The sequence below is a fragment of the Capricornis sumatraensis genome, chromosome 4 (genome assembly GCF_032405125.1).
Source record: "Capricornis sumatraensis isolate serow.1 chromosome 4, serow.2, whole genome shotgun sequence".
Classification (NCBI taxonomy): Eukaryota; Metazoa; Chordata; class Mammalia; order Artiodactyla; family Bovidae; genus Capricornis; species Capricornis sumatraensis.
The window spans coordinates 102,105,171-102,124,900 of NC_091072.1; the positions used below are offsets into that span (position 1 = coordinate 102,105,171).

The 19,730-nt window shown below is 39.7% G+C and overlaps 2 pseudogenes; one reads left to right on the forward strand and one right to left on the reverse strand.

Moving 5' to 3' along the window:
* Positions 1–995: 995 nt before the first annotated feature.
* Positions 996–1,926, reverse strand: LOC138077667 (olfactory receptor 6C2-like; annotated as a pseudogene).
* A 15,205-nt stretch (positions 1,927–17,131) lies between these two features.
* Positions 17,132–18,915, forward strand: LOC138079058 (pre-mRNA-splicing factor SLU7 pseudogene; annotated as a pseudogene).
* The last annotated feature ends 815 nt before the right edge of the window (positions 18,916–19,730 follow it).

Genomic DNA, 19,730 nt, shown 5'->3' on the forward strand with positions numbered 1-19,730 from the left:
TCTTACAACTCAGTAAGAAGACAAGCAACCTGGGACTTCCCTATCAGTCCAGTGGTTAAAACTTCAGGTTTCTCATGCAGGGGGCATGGGTTCAATATCTGGTGGGGGAACTAAGAACCATGCATACCATGTGGTGCAATAAAAAATTAAAAAAAAAGACAAGCAGCCCAATTAAAAATGGGCGAATTATTTGAATAGAAATTTCATCAAAGAAGATATATAAACAGATGATAAACACAGGAAAAGACGCTCAGTATCATTCATCATTAGGGAAATACCAATCAAACCCATAATCCGGTGCCATTACACACTCATGAGAATGGCCATAATAAAAAAAGAGTCAAAATTCAAGTGTTGGTGAGTATGTGATGAAACTGGACCCTTTACACATTGCTGGTGGGACTAACATAGTACAGATTTAGAAAACAGCTCTATAGGTACCATACAACTCAACAATTCCACTTTAGGCACAAAGAATGAAAACATATGTCTCATAATGACATGGAAACAACACAAATGTTCAACTGGTGAAGGAAAAACAATGTAATATATCCATGTGATGGAATACTATTTGCTATAAAAAGGAGCAAGCTTCCAATAACTGCTACAACATGAATGAACCTCAGAAACATTATGCCAAATAAAAGAAGTTAGACACAAATACATATATGTTCCCATTTGTATGAAATGTCCAGAATAAGCAAATTTATAGAGTAGGAAAAGAGATCAGTGTTCGTACTGGAGGTGAGGGGATGAAAGTGGTGACTGACTGCCAATAGTCATCAGAAAAATATCTGGGGTGATGGAAATGTTCTAAAATGGATTATAGTGGTGATTAGATAGCTCTATTAACTTATTTGAGTGTAGTCAATGGTACAATTAAAACTTGTGAATTTTATAATAGTTAAATTACATCTCAATAAAAAAATTACATCTCAATAAAACTGATAAAATTATAAGTTGGTTTACACTTTGATCTTTTAAGTTCACTAATCTTAGTTCTTTGAAATAGATGCAACCCTTTTGATCATATCTTTGAAAGCTTGTGCCACTTGCTTGTTCCTCAGAGTATAAATGAAAGGATTCATTACGGGGGCAATTGAAGTTGTTAGCACTGACACCACTTTATTCATAGCAACCGCTTCTTTTGCATGTAGTTTGATGTAGATGAAAATGCAGCTTATAAGTGATAGAAACCATAATTATATGGGAAGAACATGCAGAAAAAGCCTTTTTCATTTGCTGGGCAGAAGGGAATCTGAGAATGGTCCTTATGATGTATGTATAGGACATGATTACATACACCAAGGTGAAAATGAGTCTCAACACAGTCAGGACCAAGAAGAATCACTCTAGGAACTCTGTGTCTGAGGGAGTAATCTTCAGGATGGGAACAGCATCACAGCCAAAGTGACATTAGAGTCACAAAACTCAAGCTCAAAGCCCACGCCAGATGGTGGGATGATGATGATTAGAGCAATCATGCAACAGCCAATGAGGCACTTGATGCAGACCATGTTGTTCCTGATGGTCGTGTAATGCAGGGGTTTGCAGATGGCCAGACAGTGGTCATAGGACATGGCCGTCAGGAGGAAAAACTCAGTCACACCCAGCACAACAAGAAAAAATAATTGAGTGGCACAAAGATTATAGGTAACTGTATTGTCTCCAGAAGCAAGGTATACAGGTATCTGGGAATACAGACAGCAGTAAAAGACTTCTAAAATGAAGAAATTCAGGAGAAATAAATACATAGGTATTTTAAGGTGAGAATCTATAAAGGTGAGGGTGATGATTGTCAGGTTCCCAATCATACTCAGCAGATAGATATGTGATGAACAAAAAGATAAAAAGCAAAATCTTTAGATTTGGGTCATCTGTCAGTCGCACCAGGATGAATGTTGTTAACACAGTGTAATTTTTCATCACTGACCTCTGACTTTTGCACCTTTCGTTGGTTAAAATAAGGTAGAAATTGGATATAAGTAGGGTTCAAATGGCTTAAAAATGTGAGTAGAGTAAGAACGCCAGGGAAGACAATATAATTTTATTTGATAATGTGATTGCATTGGTGACTCATGCTCCTCCAAGATTCATACAATAGTGTGGCCAAAAGCTGGTATTAAACATTCTTATCATTATACTTATAAGTCTGTGGTACAAGGACTCCCAGATAAAGCCCTCTAGAGAGCGAACCTCTTTCAGATGACATCAGTCATATAGAAAAGGAAAAAATAAAGGCAAAAGCATTATTTATCATGAATCATATAAAGACACCAGAGAGGCAGCACAACACATTGTCTTGGGGCATGGACTCTGGAGCTTGATTTTCTGGGCTCAAATTATGATTATTTAGCACATGACTTTAGGGAAACTATTCATCTCTGTATATCTTTTTCTTCACATAGAAGAATTATTCCATGGAGAATAACTGAATTTATTGCATAGTGTTGTTAAAGGAATGAATGAGTCAATATGTTTAAACCACTTAGAAAATTATCTGAAATATAATCAACACCATATACGATTATGTTATTATTATTATTATTATTCTATACAAGACTTCAGAATGAATGCCAATAGGTCATAAATATTGTGTACGTTCTTTCAGTGGAATGCAAACAGAGTTGACTATAATGAAAGGTGGGATGTTCCTAAAGCTTTTTCTATCACTCTCTGTCTTTTCTGAATTCCACAGCCAAACATGCTCATTTAACAATTGCAAAAAAAAAAAAAAAAAAAAAAAAAAAAGAAAAAAGAAAAAAAAGATAGCTTTTCTACTCTCTTTACTTTCAAAACTAGCAAAAACAAAATGAGGCATCTTCTACATATTAACCAGAATGCTCTTTTAAGCTGATACATTGAACTATGTCATTTCCTGGTTTCAGTTCCTTCCATGGTTTCCTTCTGAACTTGGAATTAAAGCAAAATTTTCACTTTGGTCTGAAAATTCCCATGTGACCTGGCTCCCTTATCTCTCTCCAGCCTCAGTTTTTCTACTCTTTTTCTCACTCGGCAGGTCCCATTTAGCACGCCGTTTTTTAGTTCCTCCAGCTTCAGAGAGGAGGTCCTATGCTCTCCTAAACAAACCTGTCAACTTGAGGTTTTTGAACATCACTGTTTATCTTATGGCACACCATTGCTATTCACAATTATGTATTTTCTTTTAAACTTCTTCATCTTTGTTCTCTTACCCCACTGCAAGACCCACAAGAACACAGATCATGTTTATTTTGCTCACTATTCTCGGTGGATTGCTTTGCAACACGCCTGGCACTCAGGAAAAGTTAAATAAACATTTTTCAAGTCAATAAGAAGGACCAAGCATTTCATACATGGAAATGAGTTGGCTGATTTCCCTTTAATTGAAACATCATTCATCTATTTCCATATAATCTTTCTTACCTCCCAGTCTTGAAACTTATTGAAGCTATTTTTGGCATCAAGGGTAAAGAGATCACTTTTACCTGAGTCCCCTCAACTGACGTGGGTGCATGCTCGCTCAGTCGCTAAGTCTTGTCCGGCTCTTTTTGACCCCATGGATTGTAGCCTACCAGGTTCCTCTGTCCATGGGATTTTCCAGGCAAGAATACTGGAGTGGGTTGCCATTTCCTCCCCCCAAGGGATCCCCCCAACCAGGGACTGAACCTCTCCCATCGCTCCTGCATTGGCAGGCAGATTCTTTACCACTGAGCCACCTCGGAAGCCCCTCTCCTCAACTGACACCAGGTGTCTTTGCCTTGGCTCAAGAGTAAGTCAGACAAAAGTTTTTACATTATTATAGATTAATGTGCGGAAATGTTTTGTGGAAATGAGCTGCTATAGGACTGAATTCTGTTCCAGCCCTTGAGTCTACCCCCATTCCCAATTCTTCTCTAGGAGATTGGTTGAGACTTCAGGAAAGGTAATTCCTGAATAGGCAGAGTTCAGTTACCTGGGTCATTTTGTAAATGGTGATGGTGAAGGACTGAGGTATTGGAATCAGTCGGATTAGGGTAATGATCTGGGTAATGAGCCAAATAATGGATCTGCCACCCTCTGCTTTCTTTGTTTCATCACTCAAAAAGTGCAAATATTAATATCATATGTCTCATTGAATTATGGTGAGAATTAAGATTAAACCCTAGGTTCTTCGGAGAAGGCAATGGCATCCCACTCCAGTACTCTTGCCTGGAAAATCCCATGGGTGGAGGAGCCTGGTAGGCTGCAGTCCATGGGGTCGCTAAGAGTCGACACGACGAGTGACTTTACTTTCACTTTTCACTTTCATGCATTGGAGAAGGAAATGGCAACCCACTCCAGTGTTCTTGCCTGGAGAATCCCAGGGATTGGGGGAGCCTGGTGGGCTGCCATCTCTGGGGTCGCACAGAGTCGGACATGACTGAAGTGATTTAGCAGCAAACTCAAGGTTCTTAGCATAGTTTTAGGGACATTGTTAATACTAAATAAAGCCTGAGTATTTTTACTCTTCTTTTTCCCTTAAAAAGGAGTTGTGTGTGCTAAGTGCTTTCTCTCTTTGGCTTTGTTTGTTTTTGGCTGTGCTGTGTCTTCATTGCAGCTTGCAGGCTTCTCTTCCTGCAGAACACGGGCTTTGGAATACACAGGCTCACTAGTTGGTGGCTCTCAGCCTCTCTAGTTGTGGCATGCAGGTTTAGCTGCCCTGTGGCATGTGGGATCTTGGGCTTCTCTGGTGGGTCAGTGGTAAAGAATCCACCTGCCAATGCAGGAGACCTGGGTTTGATCCCTGAATTGGGAAGATCCCCTGGAGAAGGAAATGGCAACTCACTCCAGTACAGTCTTCTTGCCTGGGAAGCCTGATGGACAGAGGAACCTGGCGAGTTGCAAAAGAGTCAGACATGATTTAGCAACTAAACAACAATGACATATGGGCTCTTTGTTCCCTTACCAGGAGTTGAACCTGCATTTCCTGCATTAGAAGGCAAATTCTCAACCACTGGACCACCAGGGAAGTCTCTTACTTTCCCTCTTTGGTTAAGTGAAGTTTGGTACCCTTTCCATTCTTTCCTTCACTGTGATCATAGTTCTATCCTCCTTATTTCCCAGACTTCCATAAACTTTTCTATCCACTTTTATTTTGAGGACTTCTGGAATCTCACAAGTAGTGCTTCCTTGGAAAGTCTAATTATTAATAGAGCTCTTTGTATATGTAGCACACAGTATGATCTCTTCTTTCCAAGAGAGAAAGAAGTACTTAGGTTTGTCATTTACTGTTTGCAGTTTGTGGCATAACATGCTGACCATATTTCTTAATCCATTCACCTCTTTTTGAACTCACACAAATGCACATAACTTTAAGTTTCTTCTTGACTTGTCCTGGTACCCTGACCTTTCAAAACCTTCTGCCAAATTAGAATACCTCGTTCAGACTGTGCTGCAAACTTAGCTCTCTCTTCCACACTCTTTTTTATTTCCTTTTATCTCTTTGTTTATTAAAAAAAGCACTGAAAATTAATGAATACCTGTCCCCTTTATATACAATTTTTATTTATAAATTATGAACAGATTGATATAATTTTAAATGCAGCTGATACTGTCAACCGTTTTGTTCAGTCCCCTAATTTTGATGTTGAGAACAAATTGTTGGAAGTATATGTATAACTGTCTCATATTTGGCAAGAAAATAAATTTGTCTCCTGAATCTTAATTATATATTTTCTTTCCTATAAAGGCATAGGGGAAAAAGTTTTAGGAATCTGTTTTGTGATATTCAGATTTTCTAACTCTAAAGTGTTCTCTAGCTTCCAACAATTACTAGTTCACCTATTTCTGTTTTTTGGTCTCTAAAATTCTCTGGAAAACTTAATAAGTGAATTATTTACTATGTGAAAGGTTAACCACTTAGTGAGGGTGTCTTCTTATTCAGAAAGCTTCTTTCTAATAGCTTTCTTGTTGTAGAGTCAGAAAATGGTTCAATATTAAATTTTCAAAAGCTTCATTAAGTTTTTAAAAACTCAAAATATTTTGAACTATTGATTCTAGAGATATTTTGTTTTAATTGGAAAGCACATTTCTGATAATAAATTTTAATCATTGAAAAGATGCTTCTGGATAAGGAAGTCCATTTTTCTTCCTTCAAATTAACTTTCAAATTTTATTAGGCTAACAGCTAACATTTCTTAAACTAGGTGCCAGATGTAGTGTTAAACACATTACATTACAAATCACATTTATCTTAACATACCAGACCACTTGACCTGCGTTTTGAGAAACCTGTATGCAGATCAGGAAGCAGCAGTTAGAACTGGACATGGAACAACAGACTGGTTCCAAATAGGAAAAGGAGTAAATCAAGGTTGTATCTTGTCACCCTGCTTATTTAACTTATATGCAGAGTACATCATGAGAAAAGCTGGGTTGGAGGAAGCACAAGCTGGAATCAAGATTGCCGGGAGAAATATCAATCACCTCAGATATGCAGATGACACCACCCTTATGGCAGAAAGTAAAGAGGAACTAAAAAACCTCTTGATGAAAGTGAAAGAGGAGAGTGAAATGTTGGCTTAAAGCTCAACATTCAGAAAACTAAGATCATGGCATCCGGTCCCATCACTTCATGGCAAATAGATGGGGAAACAGTGGCTGACTTTATTTTCTGGGCTCCAATATCACTGCAGATGGTGATTACAGCCATGAAATTAAAAGATGCTCACTCTTTGGAAGGAAAGTTATGACCAACCTAGACAGCATATTAAAAAGCAGAGACATTACTTTTCCAACAAAGGTCTGTCTTGTCAAGGCTATGGATCTTCCAGTAGTCATATATAGATGTGAGAGTTGGACTATAAAGAAAGCTGGTTCATAAGGCAGTTCTATTTGCAATTTTTTAAGGAATCTCCACACTGTTCTCCATAGTGGCTGTACTAGTTTGCATTCCCACCAATAGTGTAAGAAGGTTCCCTTTTCTCCACACCCTCTCCAGCATTTATTGCTTGTATACTTTTGGATCTCAGCCATTCTGACTGGTGTGAAGTGGTACCTCATTGTGGTCTTGATTTGCATTTCTCTAATAATGAGTGATGTTGAGCATCTTTTCATGTGTTTGTTAGCCATCCGTATGTCTTCTTTGGAGAAATGTCTATTTAGTTCTTTGGCCCATTTTTTGATTGGGTGGTTTATTTTTCTGGAATTGAGCTATAGGAGTTGCTTGTATATTTTTGAGATTAGTTGTTTGTCAGTTGCTTGATTTGCTATTATTTTGTCCCACTCAGAAGGCTGTCTTTTTCACCTCGGTTATATTTTCCTTTGTTGTGCAGAAGTTTTTAATTTTAATTAGATCCCATTTGTTTATTTTTGCTTTTACTTCCAGTATTCTGGGAGGTGGATCATAGAGGATCCTGCTGTGATGTATGTCGGAGAGTGTTTTGCCTATGTTCTCTTCTAGGAGTTTTCTAGTTTCTGGTCTCACGTTTAGATCTTTAATCCATTTTGAGTTTATTTTTGTGTGTGGTGTTAGAAAGTGATCTAATTTCATTCTTTTACAAGTGGTTGACCAGTTTTCCCAGCACCACTTGTTAAAGAGATTGTCTTTACAATTCCACTACTGGGCACACACACCGAGGAAACCAGAATAGAAAGAGACACATGTACCCCAATGTTCATCGCAGCACTGTTTATAATAGCCAGGACATGGAAACAACCTAGATGTCCATCAGCAGATGAATGGATAAGAAAGCTGAGGTACATATACACAATGGAGTATTAGTCAGCCATTAAAAAATACATTTGAATCAGTTCTAATGAAATGGATGAAACTGGAGCCGATTATACAGAGTGAAGTAAGCCAGAAAGAAAAACACCAATACAGTATACTAACACATATATATGGAATTTTGAAAGATGGTAATGATGATCCTGTATGCAAGACAGCAAAAGAGACAGATGTGTAGAGTGGACTTTAGGACTCTGAGGGAGAGGGAGAGGGTGGGATGATTTGGGAGAATGGCATTGAAACATGTATACTATCATGTAAGAAATGAATCGCCAGTCTATGTTCGATGCAGGATGCAGGATGCTTGGGGCGGTTAGTGGGGATGATCTGGAGAGATGATGTGGGGTGGAGGTGGGAGGGGGGTTCAGGATTGGGAACTCATGTACACCCATGGCGGATTCATGTCAATGTATGGCAAAACCAATACAATATTGTAAAGTAAAATAAAGTAAAAAAAAAAAAACAACAGAAAGCTGGTGCTTTTGAACTGTGGTGTTGGAGACTCTTGAGAGTCCCTTGGACTGCAAGGAGATCCAACCAGTCCATCCTGAAGGAGATCAGTCCTGGGTGTTCTTTGGTAGGACTGATGTTGAAACTGAAACTCCAATACTTTGGCCACCTGATGGGAAGAGCTGACTCATTTGAAAAGACCCTGATGCTGGGAAAGATTGAGGGCAGGAGGATAAGGGGATGACAGAGGATAAGATGGTTGGATGACATCACCGACCCAATGGACATGGGTTTGGATAGATTCTGGGAGTTGGTGATGGACAGGGAGGCCTGGTGTGCTGTGGTTCATGGGGTTGCAGAGTCGGACACGACTGAGCAACTGAACTGAACTGAATGTAGCAACTCTTTGTCGTCTGTAGCATTGTAATTAACACTTTGAAGATGAGGAGTAAGTATTGTTTAGTTGCTAAGTTGTATCCAACTCTTTGTGACACCATGAAGTGTAGTCTGCCAGGCTCCTCTGTCCATGGAATTTCCCAGGCAACAATATTGGAGTGGGTTACCATTTCTTTCCCCAAGGGATCTTCCCATCCCAGGGATTGAACCTGTGTCTCTTGCGTTGGCAGGTGGATTCTTTACCAGTGAGCCTTGAACGAAGCCCCTCATAAGTATTAGGGAACCTAAATTATCCATCTAGATTACCATCCATCAAGGGTATGGTAAAGTGGGGATATGAAGACAAATAATTTGATTCCAGAAATTCAGTTCTTAAACATTTAAGAATACTGCCATTGAAACTTCCTTCCACTTTACCTGTGTATGCTGCTGCTGCTGCTAAGTCACTTCAGTCATGTCTGATTCTGTGCGACCCCATAGACAGCAGCCCAACAGGCTCCCCCGTCCCTGGTATTCTCCAGGCAAGAACGCTGGAGTGGGCTGCCATTTCCTTCTTCAATGCATGAAAGTGAAAAGTGAAAGTGAAGTCGCTCAGTTGTGTCTGACTCTTCATGACCCCATGGACTGCAGCCTACAAGGCTCCTCCGTCCATGGGAGTTTCCAGGCAAGAGTAGTGGAGTGGGGTGCCATTGCCTGTGTATAGCTTTTCATTATTGGGCAGATGGGAGGACATGGATAACTGACTTCTCCATGTTTTCATTTCCCCTGTTTTTTTGAGTAGAGAATCAATCTTTTATATGATGCCACCTCTGCCTATTTGACCAAAGTAAATGTCAGTTAACTAATTGTATCTGAATTAGGACCAGTAGTAGGCAGACAATTGCTCTTTAAAAACTATGATTAATCACACTATAGCTATTCAAATATTTCCCATCTGTACTCTATCTCCAGGGCTCTTGATTTTTCCCTTTTAGAACAGGATCCTCCCAGTGAACACCAACTAGTTTTTTGAAAGAATGGTTTTCACTTGGTTGTTGGAAAACATTTCCCACAAAGAGCCTTGAGGTGGGTTTCCCTTGAGTCTAAGGAAACATGGCTTTGCCCACCACGGTGAGGGAATGGTCTGTGTCCAGTTGCAGAGTTTTCAGATGCATCTAATTTTCAGACAGCATTATAGGGAAGTGGAATGGCTTTTGTTATTTGCTAGATGCTGCCATTCTAGGTAATACAGTAACTCAGGGACTGATCATAGGAGACTTCATGTGCAAGGTCAAATCTCTGAGCTCCAACTGTCTTTCCATCTTATCTACTTGATTCTATCTCTTATTTTTGATTCTGGCTTCAGGTGCCCTCATATGATACCTTGCCCTGGACTTTTGTCTGGTCCCTGAAAATTTCCTTATTTTTCCCTGTCAGTAGCTACTTTTTCCATATCTCAATTTCATTTGGGAAATAAATTAATAAACTCCTGTGCAATGGCATAGAAATGTCCTAACTTAATGTATTCATTGACCAATAGCTTAATGTGTTTACATACATGGGGACAAATGTGTCATAAAATATAAAGCTCATTAAAGAAGATTATATTCTTAGTTTGGAGATTCAGATTGTGTAGTGGAGAACCATGAGGGAGACATTGTCCTCAGATTGAGAGGAAAGGGCTTTCTTGGAACTTTTCCTATTGACTATATCCTCTATAAATCATCTGTCTCTGTTCTTATCCCTTCTCCCTTTCATGAACACTATTCAAAGATCTTGTATGATACTGGATGCTTGGGGTTGGTGCACTGAGACGACCCAGAGGGATGGTATGGGGAGGGAGGAGGGAGGGGGGTTCAGGATGGGGAACTCGTGTATACCTGTGTGGATTCATGTTGATGTATGGCAAAACCAATACAGTATTGCAAAGTAATTAACCTCCAATTAAAATAAATAAATTTATATTAAAAAAAGATCTTGTTCAAAATCATGTCACATGTCATAGGACAAGGCAATATCTCAGAACTATCTGTTGATTCTTCTTCTGGAATATTATCAACATTATTTAGTACCTAAATTTGAGTCTATTAGTTTCGAGTGGTGAATATCTGTCAAAATCAAAACTTACAGAACAAATTTTATTATACTTCACAGTTGTAAAGTTTAATTATTCAAAAACAAATATGTCAACAGAGGAGAGCAATGATACAGGATGAAGAAAACAGGATGTTGTGAAATAAGGTGAGGAAACTTCATTTAAAATGGAGGCAGAAGGCCAGAAGTAAGAACCTTCATGCACTACAACTTGACATCAATCACAGACCCTGACAGGAAGAATTCTCCTTGCCCAGGAACAAGCCCAGCCAATGGAAACTACTGCACTATACTTATTTACTTATTTACTTATTGAACTCCTTTCCTTACCAAGAACAGACTTGTGGTTGCTGAAGGGCAGTGGGTAAGGGAGGGAAGGAATGGGAATTTGGGATTAGCAGAGGCAAACTATTATATATAAGGTAGATAAACAATGGACCTATGGATAAACAGATAAACAAATGGACCAACTCTACAGCACAGAGAACTATATTCAATATCATTTGACAAATCACAATGGAAAAGAATATGTAAAAGAATATATATATGTATGATGGAGTCACTTTGCTGTACAGAAGAAATTAACACAACATTGTAAATCAACTATACTTCAATAAAATAAAAAAAAAACTCTCACTTTCCTTCCAAGGAATTTCATTTGAAACAACCCCTCCCAACTTCCACTCTTTTCTCTACAAAGTAACGTTTCTCTTATTTGCTTGTTAGACTTGACTATAATTTTTGCTATAGCAGCTTGTTTCAAATTACAGTCTTCTGCTAAACTCATTATGCTGATAAAAATATCAGCTTGATTATACTCACCTCTTTGATGGTCCTTCATGGCTTCTGAGTGCACTTTAATCACAAAAGTCCTTCGTGTGACTCAAAGCTAGACAAGAATGAATGACTGAAGGCAAATAAGTGTAGATTTCACCACATTATTTGTGTGCACCTCACATTAGTATTTCACAAAAATTATGTGAGAATGTTCTCCTTAGTAACCAATGCCTATTAATTTCCAGTCACCTCTCCTTTTAAGAAATTTTAAAGAAACAAATTTCAGTTTTATGGTTCCACTCTATCAGTAGCAAAAAATGTTCATGTATTCTGAAAAGATCCTGATGCTCGGAAAGATTGAGGGCAGGAGGAGAAGGGTACAACAGAGGATGAGAAGGTTGGATGGCATCGCTGACTCAATGGACATGAGTTTGGGTGAACTCCGGGAGTTGGTGATGGACAGGGAGGCCTGGAGTGCTATCGTTCAAGGGGTTGCAGAGTCAGACACGACCGAGTGACTGAACTGAACCGAACTGAATTATGGTTAACTGAGAAGATGGAAAGACTGTGGAAACTGATTGGAACTCTCTCCAGTTTGAGAAATTGAGATTTTGGCCTTTTCAAACAGGGAGACAGGTTTCCTCCTAAAATTTACAAGAACAGGATTAGTTATATCTGCTGAGTCCACCACAGATGTGGAGGGAAAAACAGACTAAACAAACTCAAGTTTCCATTGGGAGCCCAGGTTCAAAAGTCACTAATTAATCTACAGGGTATTGAACTTGAAGAAATTCTTTGAAATAGAAGTTTTCATCATACATCAGTGGGAGGTGAGTCTTTGGAGAAAGGAAGATGCAACAACAGGTTATCTGCAAAACAAAAAGAATCAGATGAAAAGTCAAAAGACTTGATTCACTCCACATGGCCGAAGCTGCTCAGAATTCCCTGAGGGAAGCCAGACTGATTTATTTATGGTTTCCCTGGTGACTCAGAAGGGAAAGAATCCACCTGTCAATGCAGGAGACACAGGAGACTCTGTGTTCGATCCCTGAGTTGGGAAGTTCTCCTGGAGAAAGAAATGCAACCCACTCAAGTATTCTTGCCTGGGAAAGCCCATGGATGGAGGAGCCTGGTAGGCTATAGTCCCTGGGGTTGCAAAGAGTCAGATACGACTGAGCGACTAACACTTTCATAGTTGATTTACAATGTTGTGTTAGTTTCTGCTGTACAGCAAAGTGACTCAGTTATATACATACATATATCCACTCTTTTTAAGATTCTTTTCCCATATAGGTCATTATAGAATTTTGAGTAGAGTTTCCTGTGTTATACAGTAGGTCCTTATTAGTTATCTATTTTATGTATATAGTAAGGTATATATGTCAATCACAATCTCCCAATTTAGCCCTACTCTTTTTTCACCCTGGTAGAGTCATATGTTTGTTTTCTACTTCTGAGATCTAGAGTAAAAACTAGTGGTTACCAGTAAGGAGAGGGAAAGGGAAAAGAAAGGTTATTATGGGATTAAATGAAAGCATATGTGTGGAATTTTTGAAAATTGTAAAGCTCTATGCAATTTAAAGAATCTTTCATTCAATAAAAAAGGATGAATTTTATGGCTTGTGAATTATGTATCAATAAAGCTGTTATTTTTTATTTATTAAAATTCTTTTTATTGAGGTATAGTTGATTTACAATTTTATGTTAGAAGCAATTATTTTTCAAAAGTGGATGGATCGAGGCAGCCCTAAGATGGCAGAGGAATAGGACGTGAAGACCACTTTCTCCCTCACAAATTCCTCAAAAGAACATTTCAACACTGAGCAAACTCTACAAAACAACTTCTGTAGGCTGGCAGAGGACATCAGGCAACCAGAAAAGCAGACCATTGTCTTCAAAAACAGGTAGGAAAAAATATAAAAGACGAAAAAGGAGACAAAGGAGGTGGGGAGGGAGCTCCATCCCGGGAAGGGAAGCCCGTCCCGGGAAGGGAATTTTAAGAAGAGAGGTTTCCAAACACCAGGAAACACTCTCCCTGCCGAGTCTGTGGCAAGCCTTGGAAACACAGAGGGCAACATAACAGGAAGGGAAAAATAAAGAAATAATTAAAACCAAGAGATTACAAGCCCAACAGTAACTCCCCCAGAGGAAAAGCAGCACAGACGCCTGCATCCGCCACTGGGAAGTGGGGGCAGGGCAGGGAGGCGCGGGAGGCGCGGGCTGCAGTGCTTTGTAAGAATCGGGCAGGAATGCCCCACGCGCAACCAGAACGATCTAACTTGGGCTAGCAAACCAGACTGTGGGATAGCTACCACGCGAAAAGCTCCAACATAAGACACCTCCAGGACCGAGCACAGAACAAAGGACGGAACGGAAAAAGCCGGCGGCAGACCATCCCCCGCAGGGGACAGGCAGCCAGAGCCGTAAGGGCTGGAAAGGGGCAATTGCAGACCCGGAGAGAATTCACTTACCAAACTGCAAGTAGGCTTCTTTGCTAAGACTTCTGGGGGTGCTGGACAGTCATCATCTGCCTCACAAGGGGCGCCAGAGGTCCACCCAGAAAACTGAGCAGCAGAGGCAGAAAAGGTGACAAGTCGCAGCTATCACGCTCGCCAAACTCCTGAGCTACTCGGACCCGGGAAGGGCACAAAACGCAGTCCCAACCGAATCTGTGCCTCTGAGGGCTACCTGAGCGCCGAACCTGAGCGGCTTAGACCGGGGAAGTGCACGAAGCCTAGGGCCGGCCTCAGACGGTTCCTGGCTGATCATTGTAGAGCCGGAGCGGTTTGTACGACGAGAAAAGGGACAGGTCCAGCAGGGCTGAGACACTGTGTGCACACGACAGTGCTATTTGTTTGCAGCATCCCCCCTCCCCACAGTGCGACTGAACTAGTGATCCTAAAAAACCAGCATAAAGAAGAAGTTAAACAGAGGGAACCGCCTTGGAAGTGACCCCACAAAGCCCACAACATGAGAGAAGGGCCAGATATATTTTTACTATTTTTAAAATCATTCCTTTTTTTTTCTTTTCTTTTTTTTTCTTTTTTCTGACTTTTTAAAAATAGTTAAGTCTTCTATTTCTCCTCTAATTTTTATTTCTATAACCTATTATTAATATTCAAAAAAAAAAGAGTCTTTTTTTTTTAAGGCAAACACCATATATAGTCTTTGGGTGGTTATTGGTGTTTTCTTTTTTTGTTTGTGTGTGTTTTTTTTTTAAATAATTCTTGTGGCTTTTTTTTTTCTTTTTTCCTTTCTCCTTCTGCTTCTTTTCTTTAATGTTGTATTTTTGAAAATCCAACCTCTTCTCTAGATTTTTAATCTTTGCTCTTCGGTTTTTGTTGTCAATTTTGTACATTTAAAAACCCAAACTTCACTACCCAATTTTACCTGAGAGCGAGATTATAGGCTTGACCACTCTCTCCTCCTTTGGACTCTCCTTTTTCTCCACCAGGTGGCCTCTGTCTCTTTTCTCCCCCATCTCTTCTCTATCCAACTCTGTGAATCTCTGTGTGTTCCAGATGGTGGAGAACACCTAAGGAACTGGTTACTGGCAGGATTTGTCTCTTTCCTTCTCATTCCTCTCTCTTATCCTCCTGGCCATCTCTGTCTACTTCCTCCCTCTCCTCTTCCCTGTATAACTCCGTAAATACCTCTGAGTGGTCCAGACTATGGAGCGCACATAAGGAAGTGACTACTGACTAGCTTGCTCGCTCCTCTTTTGATCTCACTGCATCTCATTCCAGTCACCTCTAACTACCCCCTCCCTCTTCTCTTCTCCTTGTAACTCAGTGAACCTCTCTGGGTATCCCTCAATGTGGAGAAACTTTTCATCTTTAACCTAGATGTTTTATCATCGGTGCTGTATAGATGGAGAAGTCTAGAGGCTACTGTAAAAATAAAACTGAAAACCAGAAGCAGGAGGCTTAAGTCCAAAGCCTGAAAACATCAGAGAACTCCTGAATTCAGGGAACATTAAGCAATAGGAGCTCATCAAATGCCTCCATACCTACACTGAAACCAAGCTCCACCCAAGGACCAACAAGTTCCAGAACAAGACATACCACACAAATTCTCCAACAACACAGGAACACACTTCTGAGCTTCAATATACAGGCAACTCAAAGTTACTCCAAAACCTTTGACGTCTCATAACCCATTACTGATCACTCCACTGCACTCCAGAGAGAAGAAACCCAGCTCCACCCACCAGAACTCCAACACAAGCCTCCCTAACCAAGAAACCTAGACAAGCCACTGGTACAACCCCACCCACAGTGAGGAAGCTCCATAATAAAGAGAACTCCACAAATTACCAGAATATAAAAAGGCCACCCCAAACGCAGCAATATAATCAAGATGAAGAGACAGAGGAATACTCAGCAGGTAAAGGAACAGGAGGGTTGCCCACCAAACCAAACAAAAGAGGAAGAGGTAGGGAATCTACCTGAGAAAGAATTCCGAATATTGATAGTGAAAATGATCCAAAATCTTGAAATCAAAATGGAATCACAGATAAATAGCCTAGAGACAAGGATTGAGAAGATGCAAGAAAGGTTTAACAAGGACCTAGAAGAAATAAAAAAGAGTCAAAATATAATGAATAACGCAATAAATGAGATAAGAAACACTCTGGAAGCAACAAATAGCAGAATAACGGAGGCAGAAGATAGGATTAGTGAAATAGAAGATAGAATGGTAGAAATAAATGAATCAGAGAGGAAACAAGAAAAACAAATTAAAAGAAATGAGGACAATCTCAGAAACCTCCAGGACGATATGAAACGCTCCAACATTCGAATTATAGGAGTCCCAGAAGAAGACAAAAAGAAAGACCATGAGAAAATCCTTGAGGAGATAATAGTTGAAAACTTCCCTAAAATGGGGAAGGAAATAATCACCCAAGTCCAAGAAACACGGAGAGTTCCAAATAGGATAAACCCAAGGTGAAACACCCCAAGACACATATTAATCAAATTAACAAAGATCAAACACAAAGAACAAATATTAAAAGCAGCAAGGGAAAAACAACAAATAACACACAAGGGGATTCCCATAAGGATAACAGCTGATCTTTCAATAGAAACTCTTCAGGCCAGGAGGGAATGGCAAGACATACTTAAAACGATGAAAGAAAATAACCTAAGGCCAAGATTACTGTACCCAGCAAGGATCTCATTCAAATACGAAGGAGAAATCAAAAGCTTTACAGACAAGCAAAAGCTGAGAGAATTCAGCACCACCAAACCAGCTCTCCAACAAATTCTAAGGGATATTCTCTAGACAGGAAACACAAAAAGGGTGTATAAACCTGAACCCAAAACAATAAGGTAAATGGTAACATGATCATACTTATCAATAATTACCTTAAATATAAATGGGTTGAATGCCCCAACCAAAAGACAAAGACTGGCTGAATGGATACAAAAACAAGACCCCTCTATATGCTGCTTACAAGAGACCCACCTCAAAACAAGGGACACATACAGACTGAAAGTGAAGGGCTGGAAAAAGGTATACCATGCAAATAGAGACCAAAAGAAAGCAGGAGTGGCAATACTCATTTCCGATAAAATAGACTTTAAAACAAAGGCTGTGAAAAGAGACAAAGAAGGCCATTACATAATGATCAAAGGATCAATCCAAGAAGAAGATATAACAATTATAAATATATATTCCTGTCGAACTGTGCTACCGTCTGCAGCGGTGGGACCGGGAGGTTAGATTACCATGTCAGCTGCAGCTGTGGATGCAGCCAATGCAGCCCCCTTGTAGGGATCCAAAGAAATGAGTTTGGAGGAACCAAAGAAGATGACTAGAGAGGACTGGAGAAAGAAGAAGGAGCTAGAAGAACAGCGAAAATTGGGTAATGCCCCTGCAGAAGTTGATGAAGAAGGAAAAGACATCAATCCTCATATTCCTCAGTATATTTCTTCAGTGCCATGGTATATTGACCCATCAAAAAGGCCTGCTTTAAAGCACCAGAGACCACAGCCAGAGAAACAAAAGCAGTACAGCTCATCAGGAGAATGGTACAAGAGGGGTGTAAAAGAGAATTCCATAACCACTAAATACTGAAAAGGAGCGTGTGAAAACTGTGGAGCCATGACACACAAAAAGAAAGACTGTTTTGAGAGACCTAGGTGAGTTGGAGCAAAATTTACGGGGACTAATATAGCTCCAGATGAACATGTCCAGCCTCAGCTGATGTTTGACTACGATGGGAAGAGGATTGGTGGAATGGCTACAATCCAGAAGAACACATGAAAATTGTAGAAGAGTATGCCAAAGTTGACCTGGCAAAACGAACGCTGAAAGCCCAAAAACTCCAAGAAGAATTAGCCTCAGGAAAATTAGTGGGACAAGCTAATTCTCCAAAACATCAGTGGGGAGAAGAGGAACAAAATTCTCAGATGGAAAAAGATCATAACAGTGAAGATGAGGATGAAGATAAATATGCAGATGATATTGACATGCCTGGACAGAATTTTGACTCTAAGAGACTAATTACTGTCCGGAATCTCAGGATTCGAGAAGATATTGCAAAATATTTGCGGAATTTAGATCCAAATTCTGCTCACTATGATCCCAAAACTAGAGCAATGAGAGAGAATCCCTATGCGAATGCTGGAAAGAATCCAGATGAAGTCAGCTACGCGGGGGATAACTTCGTTAGATACACAGGTGATACCATATTAATGGCCCAGACACAATTGTTTGCTTGGGAAGCCTATGACAAAGGGTCTGAAGTGCATCTACAAGCAGATCCTACAAAACTAGAGTTATTGTATAAGTCCTTCAAAGTCAAGAAAGAAGACTTCAAAGAACAGCAGAAAGAAAGCATCCTGGAAAAGTATGGTGGTCAAGAACACTTGAATGCTCCTCCAGCTGAATTGCTTTTAGCTCAGACTGAAGACTATGTGGAGTACTCAAGACATGGGACAGTCATCAAAGGACAGGAGTGGGCTGTCGCCTGCTCCAAGTACGAGGAAGATGTGAAGATCAACAATCACACACATATCTGGGGATCTTACTGGAAAGAAGGCCGATGGGGATACAAATGCTGTCACTCTTTTTTCAAGTATTCCTATTGTACTGGAGAGGCTGGGAAGGAGATTGCTAATTCAGAGGAATGTATTATAAATGATGCAACTGGAGAAGAATCTGTGAAAAAACCTCAAACCCTCATGGAGATGCATCAGGAAAAACTAAAAGAGGAGAAAAAGAAAAAGAAGAAGAAGAAGAGGAAGCATTGAAAGAGCAGTTCAGAGAGTGATGATGAAGAAAAGAAACATGAAAAATTGAAAAAGGCACTGAATGCAGAGGAGGCCTGTCTTCTTCACGTCAAGGAGACCATGCAGATTGATGAGAGGAAGCGACCTTACAACAGCATATATGAAACTCGGGAACCCACTGAAGAGGAAATGGAGGCCTACAGAATGAAACGTCAGAGGCCAGATGACCCCATGGCCTCCTTCCTCGGACAGTAGTAACTCGTCACTGACGCTGACCCAAGATAGACTCTGCTTATACATTCTTTTAGATTCTTGCTGTTGATTATCGATGGAAAAATCCGTATCTATTCTCATTAAAGTCAGGAAGCAAGGAGACTGCCTGACTTTAATAAAGTATCCAGAAGTCTCATAGTAAATTCATTCCTTTACACGGTGAAGAACAAAGAAGAAATAAAGTGGTTCATTAAGTGCAGATTAAGATTTTATTTCCGATTTTATATTAGTGATTGGGAAAAGATCTTAGTTCTCCACCTATCATGAATATCTTCTCAACATTTATTTATTAAGTTTCAAACTTTATTTCCTCAATTTTTATGGCCCTTTTTCTAGTGTTAGGACTCATTGTGAAGGCAATTAATTACTCTTTCTTGAAACAAGGGCTTCATTTTTTTAATTAATAGTAACTATAACTGTAGTTATTTAATAATCATTTCTTTTTGCATTCTCAGATTTTTCTGATCTGAAACTGATAACCTATCTTGAGCTTTGGGTTACTGGAAGGAAATCTGTAGAACATGTGAATAACTATCCCTGATGTCAGTCTTTGTAGTAACAATTCTGTTTCCCCCTTGGTTGTAAAATTTTGATTTTCAAAACATTTCCTTGTATCTTATACTCAGAACTAAATGTGTTAGCCTTTGAATGGGGAAAAGTTTTTCACCCTGAGTCAGTGTTGACTGATAAGTCCTAGGTCTTTTACCAGTCTGGACAGAAGTATTCAGACACTGAAATCCTCTCCTTTGTCACAGAGAATATGGTTTGTGATACTAATTGCTATTTTAATTGTGATT